Source organism: Notamacropus eugenii, chromosome 6 (assembly GCF_028372415.1).
Source record: "Notamacropus eugenii isolate mMacEug1 chromosome 6, mMacEug1.pri_v2, whole genome shotgun sequence".
NCBI lineage: Eukaryota > Metazoa > Chordata > Mammalia > Diprotodontia > Macropodidae > Notamacropus > Notamacropus eugenii.
Window position 1 is genome coordinate 35,930,736 of NC_092877.1, and position 15,485 is coordinate 35,946,220.

The window sequence follows — 15,485 nt, forward strand, 5'->3', positions numbered from 1 at the left end:
TTCTAGGCAAAGATACTAGACTGATTTGCATTTTCTTCTAGCTCATTTTGCAGACGAAGAAACTGGGACAAATAGAAGTAAGTGACTGGCCCAGGGTCACACAGGTAGTAAGTGTCTGAGACTGGATTTGAACTTGGGTCTTCCTGATTCTAGGCCTAGCACTGGATCTTTTAATAAAATTAGAAACTACTAAACACTTTTTTTAGGTAAAGGAAGGGAATATGGTTCCCACAATCAAAATGTCTTTCTCCCATCTATCCTGCTCAAGCTCTACCGTCTTTCAAGGCTCACATCTGATGCTTCCTTCTTAAGTCATCCTTGTTCCTGACAGCGCACTTTCTCACCTCAGGCCAAAAGTGACCTTTACCTTTTCTGAACAGTACCTTGAATCAATTCTTTGAAATTACTCCATTTTACTTTATTCTCATCTATTGGATCAGTCTATCTTATCTATCTGTCCGTCCGTCCATCCGTTCATCCATCCAACTGGGTCCGACCAGGCAACCTTAGTGCCATTCTACACCCTCGCCCCACATTTATCAGTTGCCAACTCTTGCGTAGTCTTTCTCCAGAACTCAGCTAGTGGAAGCCCCCTTCTACCTACTCAGGTGCTCCTCTAGTACAAGCCCTTGTCACCTTACACCTGGGACTATTGCAGCTGCCTTCCATGAACACCAGAGGCTCCTTATTATCTCTAGAATTAAATGTAAACTCTATTTGGCATTTAAAGCTCTTTACAACGTGGCCCATTCCTATCTTTCCAGGCTTCTTACATGTTATTCTTCTCCACAGCCCAGCCATACTGACCTCCTTGCTGTTCCTTACATACTATGTTTCATCTCCCATCTCTGTACCTTTGCCCTCCCTTCTCACCTCCACCTCTCAGAATCCCTGGAGAAGTTATTTACCAGCAAGTACATTTGTACTTCAACCGTCATTTTGGTTTTTTTCCTTTTTTTCTTTCTTTTTTTTCATTTAAGTTTTCAACATTCATTTCCACAAAATTTTGAGTTCCAAATTTTCTCACCATCTCTCCCCGCCCCCCTCCCCCCCAAATGCCTTGCATTCTGATCGACCCTGCCACCAATGAGCCCTCCCTTTTAACATCTCTCCCCTCCCTTCTCTCCATCTTCTCTCTTGTCCTGTAGGGCAAGATAAATTTCTATACCCCATTATTTGTATTTTTTATTTCCCGGTGGTACGCAAAAACAATCCTCAACATTCGTTCCTAAAACTTTGAGTTCCAACTTCTCTTCTTTCCTTCCTCCCCACCCATCCCCACTGAGACGGCAAGCAATTCAATACAAGCTATATATGTAGTTTTGCAAATGACTTCCATAATAGTCATGGTGTGTAAGACTAACTATATTTCCCTCCATCCTACCCTAGCTCCCATTTCTTCTATTCTCTCTTTGAACCTTGTCCCTCCCCAAGAGTATTGACTTCTAATTGCTCCCTCCTCTCATTTCCCTTCCTTCCATCATCCCCCCACCCCACTTATCTCCTTCTCCCCTAGTTTCCTGCAGTGTAAGATTTCATACCAAATTGAGCGTGCATGTTATTCCTTCCTTCAGCCAAATGTGATGAGAGTAAGCTTCACTTTTTCCCTCTCACCTTCCCCCTTTTCCCCTCCCTTGGAAAAGCTTCTTCTTGCTTCTTCTATGAGAGATAATTTGCCCCATTCCACTTCTCCCTTTCTCCTCCTAATATATTCCTCTCTCACCTCTTAATTTTATGTTTTTAGATATGATCCCTTCCTATTCAACTCACCCTGTGCTGTGTGTGTGTGTGTGTGTGTGTGTGTGTGTGTGTGTGTGTGCATAATCCCTCCAACTACCCAGATACTGAGAAAAGTTTCAAGAGTTACAAATATTATCTTTCCATGTAGGAATTTAAGTAGTTCAAATTTAGAAAGTCCTTTGTGATTTCTCCTTCCTGTTTACCTTTTCATGCTTCTCTTGATCATTGTGTTTGAAAGTCAAATTTTCTTTTCAGCTCTGGTCTTTTCATCAAGAATGCTTGGAAGTTCTCTCTTTCATTGAAAGACCATTTTTTTCCCCTGAAGTATTATACTCAGTTTTCCTGGGTAGGTGATTCTTGGTTTTAATCCTAGCTCCTTTGACCTCTGGAATATCATATTCCAAGCCCTTAGATCCCTTAATGTAGAAGCTGCTAGATCTTGTGTTAGCCAGATTGTATTTCCACAATATTCAAATTGTTTCTTCCTGGCTGCTTGCAATATTTTCTCCTTGACCTGGGAACTCTGGAATTTGGCTACAATATTCCTAGGAGTTTCTGTTTTTGGATTTCTTTCAGGAGGTGATTGGTGGATTCTTTCCATATTTATTTTGCCCTCTGGTTCTAGACTATCAGGTCAGTTTTCCTTGATAATTTCATGAAAGATGATGTCTAGGCTCCTTTTTGGATCATGGCTTTCATGTAGCCAAATAATTTTTAAATTTTCTCTCCTGGATCTATTTTCTAGGTCAGTTGTTTTTCCAATGAGATATTTCACATTATCTTCCATTTTTTCATTCTTTTGGTTTTGTTTTGTAATTTCTTAGTTCTCATAAAGTCATTAGCTTCCATCTGTTCCATTCTAATTTTTAAAGAACTATTTTCTTCAGTGAGCTTTTGAACCTCCTTTTCCATTTGGCTAATTCTGCTTTTTAAAGCATTCTTCTCCTCATTGGCTTTTTGGACCTCTTTTGCCAAATGAATTGGTCTATTATTAAAGGTGTTATTTTCTTCAGTATTTTTTTGGGTCTCTTTTAGCAAGCTGTTGACTTGATTTTCATGATTTTCTTGCATTGCTCTCATTTCTCTTCCTAATTTTTTCTCTACCTCTCTTACTTGATTTTCAAAATCCTTTTTGAGCTCTTCCATGGCCTGAGACCATTACATATTTATTTTGAAGGTTTTGGATGCAGAAGCCTTGACTTTTATGCCTTCCCCTGATGGTATGCATTGTTCCTCCTCATCAGAAAGGATGGAAGAAAATACCTGTTCACCAAGAAAGTAAACTTCTATAGTCTTATTTTTTTTCCCCTTTTTTGTGCACTTTCCCAACCAGTTACTTGACTTTTGGGTCCTTTGTCAAGAGTAGGGTATACTCTGGGGACCTGTAAATTCTCAGTTCCTCCAAGGTGGCACAATAAAGGGAGAGGAGTTTACTTCCCAGGCTGGCTCATGGCTGAGATTCAAGTCAGCTACTCAGTGCCTCCAGGGGCTTTAGGCAGGGGCAGGGTCATCATTCAGGGCTGAGGTTCAGATCAGCTGGTCTATTCCCCCAGGGACTTCAAGCTGAGGCTCCAACAATGGAACAACAGACCTCACTGCTGCCCCTGCCCCCCCCACCCCCAGGGCTGCTCAAGGCTGGGCTGCATTCTGCTCTTTCCCCTTGACCTTCCAGGTCACCGTGGGTTGGAAATCTCCTCCACTCCATCGTTCTGTGGTTTCTGCTGCTCTAGAATTTGTTGAGAGTCTTTCTTTACAGGTATTTTATGGGCTGTGGGGGAAGAGCTAGAGTATGTGAGTCATTCTACTCTGCCCCCTTAAACCTTCATTTTGGAACAAATCTAAGCACTGAGTTATAGAAAATAAATTGGTGGTTTGCAGTGAGATTTGATGCATTACAATTTTTAATATATTTTCCAGTATTTTTAGAGACACATCCCATAAAAATAGCATTTTTGGAAGCCATCTGGTGGCCAGGATGGCTGCTAGGGCTCAATTCAAAATGTCTGGACTTTTAAGAATGCTATTTCCAACACTGGCTTTAAAATCAATTTCAAATTCATTTGCAGCTATTTTCTGCAAATTGTCTTAAGACTACTAGCTTGCAATCATACCAATTAAGTATTTAATTTATATTCCTAGTAACAACCACAGCAAAAATGGTAACAGTTTTAATTTAACAGATGAAACATCTTTCTCTGACCAAGGTCCAATATTCAACTACATTGTATCAAAGTACAGTCTAGACTAGCATGAAGACTGAGAAAAAAAGCCAGAGAATAATGACTCCTTCATGAAGTTATTTTTGTTTGTACCAGGCAACTTATGGCTCAGATCAACAACTCATTTCAAGAGGACTGGCAAACATGCTGTCTCTAAAACAGAAGAATAGAAAATAAAAATGGAAGGATTTCTATTTTAAGACTTAATAAGAATATAAAATCATCACAGACACACAAGACTAGGAATGAAGGTCCTATAGTCAGAGGACAGGGCTAAGGACTATGCCTTACTCCTGAAGCAGAAACATAACTGAGGGCAATTTGGAGGAGTTGCCAATGGAGAATTTATGCAGAGACAGAAGAAAATCACGCAGGATGAAAAGGCAAGGACAAGAGTTTTGATCTGTGCTACTGGAGGAAGGGGAATCATGAATCTGAGTATCTAGGTGATGAAAACATTATTTTGGAGATAGTGATCATTTTTATTTGGTCTATGTTTTCTGAGGCTCAGGATAAACACACAATCCTCTTCATTGATATGTCATAAAAAAAATTATCTTGAAGTTCTGTTAAGCCTCAAGAAGGTGATAAAACACCGCAGGTTGGGCATCACTAATGAATCCTCTGCTGGTATCTCTGCCATTCCAACAGGGCCTCTGGCCCCCTTACATTATTATTGCATTACATTATAACATATCACATATATTAATAGCTCATGTCTATAAACAGATTGACCACTTACAAAGTGCCTTCTGCCTAATTAATACGTATATTCTTTTTTCAGAGGGGTACCCAGAGTGACCCCCATAGATCACTGGCAGCAAAGCCAGAGCCTGAAAGGTCTTCCTTAGAATCACAAGTCTCTCTGTGACACTCTGCCACCTCATCCCGGGCATCTCCTCAAACAAGAACCTCAACATCTCATTTTGGACCATTCTTGTACATGTTCTCTCTCTTTCTTAACTCACAAGATTAGAAAAATATAAAGTTGAAAGGTTGTGTGCAGATCCATGACACCAGGCAGGCTGAACAACCTTTTTTTTCCTTTTTCTTTTATTTTTCAAAATACTGTTTTTTCAAGACTTTTAGCATTCATTTTAAAAGATTCTGTTTCACATTTTTCTCACTCACTTCCCTCCCCCATTCTGAAAATGGTAGACAATTTGATGTTATATATGTGCTATCATGTAAAACATATTTCCTTATTAGTCACAGTTGTGAAAGAAACAGAAAAGGAAAAAAAATGAAAAAGAAAAAAGTGAAAAAATATGCTTTGATCTCCACTCAGAGACCACCAATTTTTTATCTGGATGTGGACAGCATTGCTCTTCCAAAGTCCTTTGTACTTGTCTTGGACCACTATGTTGCTGAGAAGAGCTGAGTCACTCAGCTGATCCTCACACAGTGTTGATGATACCATGTGCAGTGTTTTCCTGGTTCCGCTCATTTCATTTGCATCAGTTTGTACAAGTCTTTCCAGGTTGTTCTGAAATCTGCGTCTTCATCATTTCTTATTGCACAACATTATTCTATTACATTTGTTCAGCCATTCCAATTGACAAGCATCCCTTCAATTACTATTTTTTTTGTCACCATGAAATGGCCTGTTATGGACATTTTTGTACATGTAGGTCCTTTCCCCTTCTTTATGACCTGTTTGGATTACAGACCTAGGAGTGATTTTGCTGGATCAAAGGGTATGTGTGCAGTTTGGCTGCCCTTTAGGCATAGTCTCAAATTGTTCTCCAGAGATCAGTTTATAGCTCCACCAACAATGCATAAGTGTCCCAATTTCCACATTCTCTCCAACATTTATTATTTTCCTTTTTTGTCATATTAGCCAATCTAACAGATAGGAAGTGCTACCTCAGAGTTGTTTTAATTTCCCTAAACAAAAATTATTTAGAGCACTTTTTTGGATGCCTGTAGATAGCTTGGATTTCATTTGAAAACTGCCTGTTTGTATCCTTTTACCATTTATCAACTGGGGAAATGGCTCGTATTCTTATAAATCTGAGAAACGAGGTCTTTACCACACACTTGCCATAAAGATTGTTTCCCAGCTTTCTGCTTTCCTTCAAATCTTGGTTGCACTGGTTTTGTTTATACAAAAGCTTTTTAATATAATCAAAATTATCTATTTTACATTTCACAATGCCTGTAACTCACTTTTTCCTCCTGGTAGTCCTTTCCTTTCTCCCTTTCCCTCTCACCAGTGTTTTACTTGTCTAGCACCTCCCCTAATCTGCCTTCCCTTCTGTTGGTCTCCACCCCACCCCAAACAACTTTTTAAACAATTTTAAAATTCTAACAGTTATATTTTAATTCTATCAAAATTTTTTCATTTGAATTTTTTCAATGAAAAAAATCTATTTTTTAACCCTCTCATCGCTAACCCTCTCCCCCACTGAAAAAGGAAAAAAAAGAAGTATCCAAACCCTTGTAACAAATACATATTGCCAAGCAAAATGAATTCCTGTATCAGTCGTAGCCAAAATAATCTATGTCTCATTCTGCTGCCTGAGTCCATCACCTCTGTGGGCAGAGACGGGTAAAATGCTTCATCACTGGTCCTCAGGCTGTCCACCTCACACAGTCTAGCCAGAGTGCATCTTTCCACCTGTTAGTTACTCAATTAAGTGTTTTACAGCTTTTACTACTGGCAAATCCTCTCTTATATCTAACTTAATCATGACAATGCAATTGTGAGTATAGCTCTGCAGATGTCTTTTCTTACACAGGAACGGAGGAATCAGTTTCCTAGTATGGTGAAATGAGGGCCAGCACAAATTCATTCATTTGGGAGCAACTGCTCATCCCATGACAGAGTTAGGAAAAACCCCTAAGTACATTTAAATATATAAAGGGACAGAGTGGAAGTTCCTTCATCACCTGGATGAAATTTAACTCAAGAGCAGCAAAGGAGAATACACTAGCAGAAGTAGTAGAAGGTTTCCATAGACTTGACTAGACTCTGACACCAGAAAACAAGCTGCCGGAAAACAATCATACAACCTAATTTTCTGGCAAGCAGTGGATTTATTTCTTTATTAATTTGGGGAGGGGCCCTTTAACTGGAGGATGAAATATTAGAACCAGAAGGCTGTGTAAGATTCTAGGACCCTTCAGAAACAGGATGCTTGAAACAGGCTGGCAGTTAGAAATGGGAAGCTGGAACCTGCTGCTTGGGAATGGCAGTTGGGATGTACGTGACAGCCTGGGAGGAAAAGCACAGGTAGGGGCTGAGACGGGGAACTGGGCTCCAAGCTCCCGTCAGAGGAAGTACAATTTTGAATCAAGAAGCTTGAAGACAAATGCTTATGGGTGAGAAAGGAATATCCTGGACCACAAGGCAAGAGAAGAATCCAGGGTTTTGGAGGGAAAGTTCTATGATGAGCAGGTATGTCAAGAACCAGAATTAGGAGAGATGAGGAGGTCAAGAGAGGAGGGTAAAGGTAAGTAATGTCCTCTGGCTTTCTTTCATTGAGATGAGGAGAAAGAAGATGTCTTGGGAATAGCATGTGATGCCATCTACCTTTGAAACTGCTTCATGGTCAAGTCAATTTAAATATGCAACATTTCTAGTCTTAATGAAAATTCAAAACTTGGATGTTACTTTCTCCAAAAGGCATTTCATGTGCTATATGCTAGTCTTTTTTTTTTTTTTAAATAATCACCCTGGTCATCCATGATATTCTCCAACTCTGATGAACACTCCTACTGGGTTTCATGCTTTGGGGCTAGTGCTACTGTGCTCTGTCACAGGGTCAACTCTGAGCACACAGAGAAGGAAAGGAAGAGAGGAATCTTTTTCAGTACTTTACACATATCTCTTAGCCCCCAATGTTAAGATATGTCATTCTCCTGAAAGCAATATTGAGACAGGACCTTAAACAGGGAGGTTTGTGTGCTAAAATACTTGAAGTCTAAGATATTTTAAAATGTTGGGTATGATCGAACATGCCTGTAAATTCCTGCTACCTGAGAGGCTGAGGGCTGGTGGTTTTCTTGAGCTCCGAATTCTGAGTTGTTAGCAGGTTATGCTGATCAGATGTCTACAATAACCCCATTACCAAAAGGCTTAGATAGGTGGAAAGTAACCAGGCTAGCGCTGGGAGAGCTAAAATGAACTGATAAAACGTAAATGATAAAATGACCCAGTCCCCCAAAAAAGGAAGGAGGCAAGAAGGGAAATTAGGAATTTCTAAATGAACGGTAGATAATGGGACTACTACACACAACAAAGTGGTAATTAGACTTTTTTTTGTTTTTAACATAAAATCTGTATTAATGACTCACATTTCTACAGTGCTTCAATAATTACAATGTGTTTCCTCAGGACAACTCTATGAGCTAGGTAATAATTAAATTATAGCTATCATTTCTATTTTGTAGATGAAGAAACTAGCTCTTTTCCTTCCAGAGTTAGCTCAGATGCCACCATCAAGGTCCAGCTAAAATCCAGTCTTTTGCAGGAAGCCTTTCCCAATCCCTGGTGGTGCTTTTCACGGCTTCTCCTCTGGTGATTACTTCCTACAGCTTTTTTTTTTTTTTTAAACCCATTTGTTTGCTCGTTGTTGCCCCCAATAGATTGTGACTTCCTCAAGGGCAGAGATGACTATCTTTTGACTTTCTTTGCATCCCTGGTGCTTAGCACAGTGCCTGGCACATAGTGACTGAGTGCCTCCCAAAGACTTTTCCTGAACTCACTCTCTCAACTCCCCTACTGGTTACTTTGTAGGGACTTCTCTACATAGAAGGTAAGGTCCCTGAAGACAAGGACTGTCTATCTTATTATGTCCTCTTTGTCTTTTTATCAGTGTCTGGTACATTCCACTACATACAATAGCTAATCTTAACTGAGCTACCTTACAGCTCACACAATCAGTCTGTAAGCACTTAGTAAGCACCTATATGTCAGCGCTGGGATATAAATACATCCCCTACTCACATTACATTATAATGGAGGGGACAAGGACATATAAAAATAAATGCAACACAAATACATAGTGAATAAATACCAGTATATACAAAGTAGTTAAATATAAGGTAGTTCGAAGAGAAAACAGTAGCAGGTGGGTATCAGGAAAGTCTTTATGCCCAAGATGGCACTTGAGTTGCATCTTAAAGAGTGGTTCTCTCCAAGGTAAAAGCAAGAAAGAAAGTCATTCCAGCTATAGCGTTTGGCCAGGAGATGGAGTGCCACTAGTGAAGAACAGAGAGAAGGTAGGGTTTGGCTGGATTGCAGAGGGGAAGTGACATCCAGTGGGGTTTGAAAGGTAGGTTGGGGATAGTTTGTATAGGGCTCTATAAGCCCAATGGAGGAATTTACATTTGATCCTAGATGCAATAGGAACCCACCAGAGTCAGATGAACAGAACTTCATGGTCAGATCTGTACATAAGGAAAATCACTTTGGCACAAGTGTATAGGATGAATAATCCTATTCCTCCTAAGTGATCCTCTATACCACTCACCTAGGTAGATGTTTCAAACCTTTTCTTCTCTCCTCAAGACTCCCATACTTGCTGACTTTGCTAAAGACTTCATTGCATCCTTTACAGAAAAAAAATGGAGGCCATTCAACAAAAGTGCCATCTTCTTTCCTCTGACTTCATTCTCCAATATCCCTTCATTCCTGTTTCTGATGACAAGGTTGATCTTCTGCTTGCCAAAGCCAACCCCTTTACATGTACCCTTGATCTCATCCTCTCCAGCAGATTGTCCCCTCTTCATTCCTATATACACTAATTCATTTGTTTTTTTTCCCTGTCTATTGGCTCCTTTCCTACCACTTATAGGTATTTATAGATATGCTCTTGTATGCCCCATTCTTAACTATCTTTCTTGATCCTATCATGCTTAACAGTTATTAGTCCTATACCTTGTCTTCCTTTCTTCACTTTATTCTCCACTCTGCTGTCAAAGGCAGTCATCCCTTCCCATCTCTATCATTAGTGGCTCCCTACCAAATATGATAATCCTCCTTTTTGGGGGGGCACCCAAAAATGCCTTCTTACCTTCTGTTCCACCTCCATGTACACTACAATCCAGCCACAGTTGCTACTCTTGCACAGCACATTCCACTTCTGACATCCATGTCTTTGCATAGACTATTCCCTAGGGCTGGAATTCTCACCCTCTGATTTTTAGGACCTCTGCCCTTCTTGGAGGTTCAACTCAAATGCTATTTGTTCCAGAGAGCCTTTTCTGGTCCTCCCAATAGTTAGTACCATCTCCTCTAAGGTTGCCTATAAATTTAGCCTATGCAAAGAACTGTGTAAACTTTAAAGTGCTTGTCATAATTATTTATACTGCATTACATTATTTTCTGCATACTAATACTGTATCTTCTGACATATATGTGTTGTCTTCTCCAATATAAACTGCTCAAGGGCAGGAACAGTTTATTTTTATTTTGTGTCCCCAGGCCTTAGCATGGTGCCTGGCACTTAATAAAAGCTTATTGATTGATTCAGCTCAAAAGAAAAATGACAACCAAGGGTGCCTGGGACAGAGAATGAAGTGACTTGCCCAAGGCTGTGTCAGAGCTACTCCATCTGACTCCAGTCAATGCTCTTCCCTCTGTACATGTTGTCTCCCAATGTACAGAATGAAGGAAAATAAAGCCAAAACAGGGGGTATGACCTGGGGGTCACAGGGCAGGAGAGGTAGCCTGAGTGGGGACAAGGGGCATTTTTAGAAGACAGGAGGAATATGGAAAGATAAGGAATTATGAGCAGAGGAATTTCAGAATTCAGCATCACTGAAGTAATACAATTAGTGGTGATGAGATCCAAAGTATGACCATCCCTGTCAGTGGGTGTCTGAGGTAGAATGCAGATGAATATGCAGGTTATGGGAGTTCGATGCCAATTAACTGAGCAGTCAGTTTGTTCAGATCATATTTTTCTGCTTGATTATAGACACCCTACTTTAGGAAAGTCATTGAAAAACTGGAGAGCATCAGGAGGACAGCTCAGATGATGAGGGGGCCTGGACAACATGGCACACAAGCAGCAGTTAAAGGACCTGGAGACAAGAAACTTGCGGGAAGGCGTAATAACAATCACTAGTCACACAAAGAATTGTCACAAGGAAAAGAGATGAGATTTTTCTGCTTGGCTCCAGAGGGGAGGACTAAAAGCAATGGGCAAAAATTGCAGACACATTTAAGCAGAATGTACCATCCCCCCACCCCCTAAAAAAACATGTTTGTACCAATCTGAGTTACCAAAAGTAGAAGGGGATATCTTAGGAGGACCTTCACTTGTGGTCTTCAAGAGTAAGCCAAATGTCCACTTTTGGGGGATGTTGTAGAGTAAAAGTTAGGTTCAGGTTGTAATAGATGGCTTCTTGCGATCCTAAGTCTATAAGTTTATAAACTGGTCCCTGAGCTAGGGATTCCATTACAGACACATTAAAAAAAAGACTCCATTAAAATGATTTTCTTTTAATTTTAGTCTTATTGATCCAACAAGAATTTTTTAAAACAAGTTGTTATTAACGTATTTCTTTGAGTCTTTTGAATCCAACCTTTTTTTTTTACAGGCAAGGAAACAGGAAAAGTAGAGAGTAACTGTCCAAAAGTCCCAGTCATGTGGCAGCAGAGCCTGGAAGAGAGTCATGGACTCCCCTGGTTCCCCAAACTCTCTTAGTCCAGGGACTTCCATTCTATGAAGGTAAATCCCTTCATAATTGTTGCCCACATATGGGCATCAGATCCTCAAAGTTCTGGGAGAAAAGTAATCCAGCATGAGCATCCTTTCAACATGACCACAACCCAAGTCACAGATGTGTGGAGCTGAAAGGGTCATCTCTGGTCATCTAGTCCAGAAGAGAAAAAATGAACACCTTTATCTTCTTGCTTGTAAAAGTCATCAAATAAGTACCCTCCAAAAATAGCTTGCCCTGCCGACACAACCACCTTTCTATGGCTCACATGTTCACATTAAATTTTGCTCAATTCAAAAACACTGAGCATGGTGGAGAGGTGGCCAGGATCAAGATGTTGGGAATAGTTGGGTCCAAGTCTTGCCTCTTAAACCGGGTGGTTTCACCTCACTACTCAGGCAACTCTATAAGACTAGAAGCTGTGAAGCAAATGCTGATCTTCATTGGGTGATGGGAGTTTCCTCAGGGAAGGTCCTCCATACCAGTGAAGTGACAGGTGTGGACCTTGACTGGTGCATACCTCACTGGAGAAGTAGCATGGTACGGTAGACAGAGCCAGCAGACCCCAATGTAAATCCTACTACATGACCCTGGACAAGTCATTTGACTTCTCTGAGCTCTAGAGCAGAAGTGCTACACTTGCCCCCTGCAGGCACCAGCAAAATTAAGGAGCATGCCCCCAAACCAGATTAAAATGTAATTGGGAAACATTTAACAAAAATCAACAAAAACAGAAAAACGTGGTTAATTCGTAGTTTTCTAAGTTATTATGTGACTATCAAATTTCTATCTGAGTTTGACCCTACTGCTCTAGACCACTCTCTATAAGTTGAAAGGAAGGTAGAAATAAATTCCCTATATTCAATCCATGGGTTCTATCCCTAGAACACATACAGCACTGGTATTATGCTATATATAGGGACATCAAGAAAATTCCTACCTTCAAAGAGCTTACATTTTATTGGAAATCTGGGATTTTGTAGGGTATCCTTCAATGTACATAAAATCATAAAAATATATACAATAAAGAAATACCCTGGGAACAGAAGTGGTAGAATCACTATGAACTCACCTTTACAGGAAAAAGCCAAATCAATATATTTCATCACATAGCTCCTACCCTCATCTTCAAACCCTGTTTTTATATGTGCAACTTTGGATGAAAGGATTTGGAGATGGGTTCTAGTCCCTGATGTCACTAACAACTATGCTAACTGTAGGAAGCCAATTATTTTTCTGTGCTTCAGGTTCTTTAAAACTGGAGGGTATTACACTAGATGATTACTCAAATTTTCTAACTTTTTTAATTTCAAAGTTTTCTTGATCCTGTGATATCCCATGTTGTACCCTCAAGATTACCGAATTCTTTCACCTCTTTAGAATAAAAATCAAAAACCTCTCTCTTATTCTGGTTTTCATTCATTAAATAAAGTACACTATTGGCTAACAGTTCACCACTTTGTTTCTCTGTACCACTGGGTTTCCTAATCTGCCTTCCTGGTTCTAGCTCTCCACCCTTCAGTTCTGAGCAAAGAGGGATGATTCCCATTCTTTCTACCTAGATGTTTATCTGCTTCAAAACAGTTTTAATCAAGTCATCCTCCCCAGCAAAGAGCCAAGAGCAACCGAGAAACAAAGGGAAAAAAACCCCAAAACCTCTCCCTATCTATCGTCTTTTACAAAACAAAAACCACTCCTATTCTCATTTACATGTTACTGAAGGGTTATGCGCACAGATCAATGCAAACAAGCACACAAAAGTAAAACACGGGAGGTAACGAGGAGAATCAGTCCAGACCTTTAGAGGACAGTACGGAGCCGAGCCCACAACTTTGGCAGGCCGGTCTGCCCGGCCCGCACCACGCACTTGGCTGGTACTTGTTCTGGCACGCGGCTAGCCTTCTCTTCCCGTTGGACGCGCCTGTGCTCCTCAGCCTGCCTACCTTCTCCCACCCGAGAACAACCTCCCTCCTTCATATGCACTTTGTAGAGCACGTATAAGAGAGTAGGAGAGCCTCTGTCAGGGCAGCGGGAAAGCTTTCTTTATTGCTAGAGCATCACAGCCTGTCACTTTCAGCCTTTTTTTTAGACTGTGGCACAGTGTGCTCACCACCCAGCCCCTGGGTCAGCGCCGACTCTTAGGCCATCTATTCTGTCACTTTGCACCACCTCGGACATACGATGGTTTTCCCTCACGTGTGCCCACCATCTCCTTAGCCAGGGTGCGAGCTCACCCAGAGCCAAGCCCTGGCACCTGACGTACACATTCTGCATTAACACGAAGTATTCCCATTTAAATGGTGGGGTTCGCTGGCCTTGACTGAGTGAGTGGGCTGGACCTTGGGTCCGTCCTGGGCCGGAGGGGGGATCAGACGGGAGCTCCCCCACGCAGACTAACACAGCCGATCGTCACCTCCACGTGCGGACGCTGCCCGAAGGCACGGCACAGATCACCCGCAGGCGGCTGGCCGTCCTCTCTGCCGGCCACGAAGGACCGGCCGAGGGGGCGGAGGCGCCGAGCCTCGGGGACCTCACCTCCCGGCCGGCCCCACGTGGACTGACGGTCACCACTCGGGAGCTCCTAACTAAACCAACTCGGGCCCCTCCAGTGCCGAAGCGTGCCCCCCACTCCCAGCGGACGGACGCTTCGGGGAAGGGGTGGGGGGCGGCAAGTTTTCGGGGGGCTTCCTTTTGTAAAGGAACAAACGAGAGCGTGGCGGCTCCGGCCCCGTCCCGTCCGCCCGGGAGGGCCACAGCCAAGTCGGCTCCACTCTTTGGCCAGACCCGCCCGGGCAGTGCCCGGCGCGGCCCCGGCCCCTGGGGCTAATGCCTCCGGGACCTCGGCGCGCCTGGCTCCCGTAATTACGGTGATAATCAACAGCTACTCCGGACCGCGGAGCCCCCCACCCAGCCGCCGACCCACCCACCGCGGGGCCCGATCCCCGGCACAGCCCCGGGGGCATGGCCCGCTGGGGCAGCCGCCGCCTCAGCCGCGGGCGGGAAGGCCTCGGGGCGGCGTTCGGGCTCCCGCGGCTCGGGCTCCGGCACGGGCTCCCCCCGGGGCTCGCGCCCGCCCGCCCGCTCGCTCTTGCGCCCTCCCCGGCGGGCGGGCGGCCGTCCCTCGGGGCCGGGGGGAGGGGAGGGGGAGGGCGCGAGAGCGGCCCGCGGACGAGGCGGGAGTCCCACGGAGCTGCACCCGCCGCCGCGAGTTATTAATAAACTCCGCTTCTGCCCCAGGCCGCCGCCCTCCGCGTCCGGCCCCCAGGGCCCAGCTCCCGAGCCGGGGGACCGGGGCCGGAGCCCTCGCCGGCGCCGCTGCGCTGAGGGCGGCGGCCGGGTGGAGAATAATGCACACTGGGTAAAAACACATTTATATACGAACCTCCGAGAAAATTTTCCAACAATTCCTTCGTCCGACCACCATGCACCAGGACAGGAAACAGCCGCCCCGGCCCCAGGGCCCCGCAACACGCATAGAGCCCCCGAGGCCCGCCCCCAGACTCCATTGGGCCACCGCCCCGTCATTCACGAAGCCACTCGTGATTGCCATTGGTCAAAATGGCAGGGACCGGGAAGGAGGCGGTCTCTTCTGGGCCCTTCCCCGTGACGTAGACACTTCCAGGCTTGGGCGCTTGCCGCTGAGTGGCTGACCAAAGGAGCGGAACACAGAATCCACAGGATGATTGGCTGGGAGAGCCGTCTCCTCCCGTCGGACTACACCTCTCCGGAGTGTGAATTATGCCGGTTCTGGGGCCTCAGCGGGAGGCGCCATTTTGTAGCGAGGGAGAGAGGCTGGCATTTGATATTAGCTGAGAAGGGAGAAGCGGCGGCGGGCGCCATTTTCCCCGTGGA

General features: G+C 43.6%; 1 protein-coding gene across 2 annotated transcripts in view; it reads right to left on the minus strand.

The window, feature by feature from the left end:
• ZNF143 (zinc finger protein 143) overlaps positions 1-15,107 on the minus strand; it is a 49,365-nt gene extending 34,258 nt beyond the window's left edge. The window contains exon 1 of one of the 2 annotated variants that reach the window (XM_072619472.1): positions 15,016-15,107. The gene's annotated coding sequence lies outside the window, so the exon portion shown is untranslated. The remainder of the gene's footprint in view (positions 1-15,015) is intronic. The other variant, XM_072619473.1, reaches the window with a different exon arrangement.
• Positions 15,108-15,485: the final 378 nt, after the last annotated feature.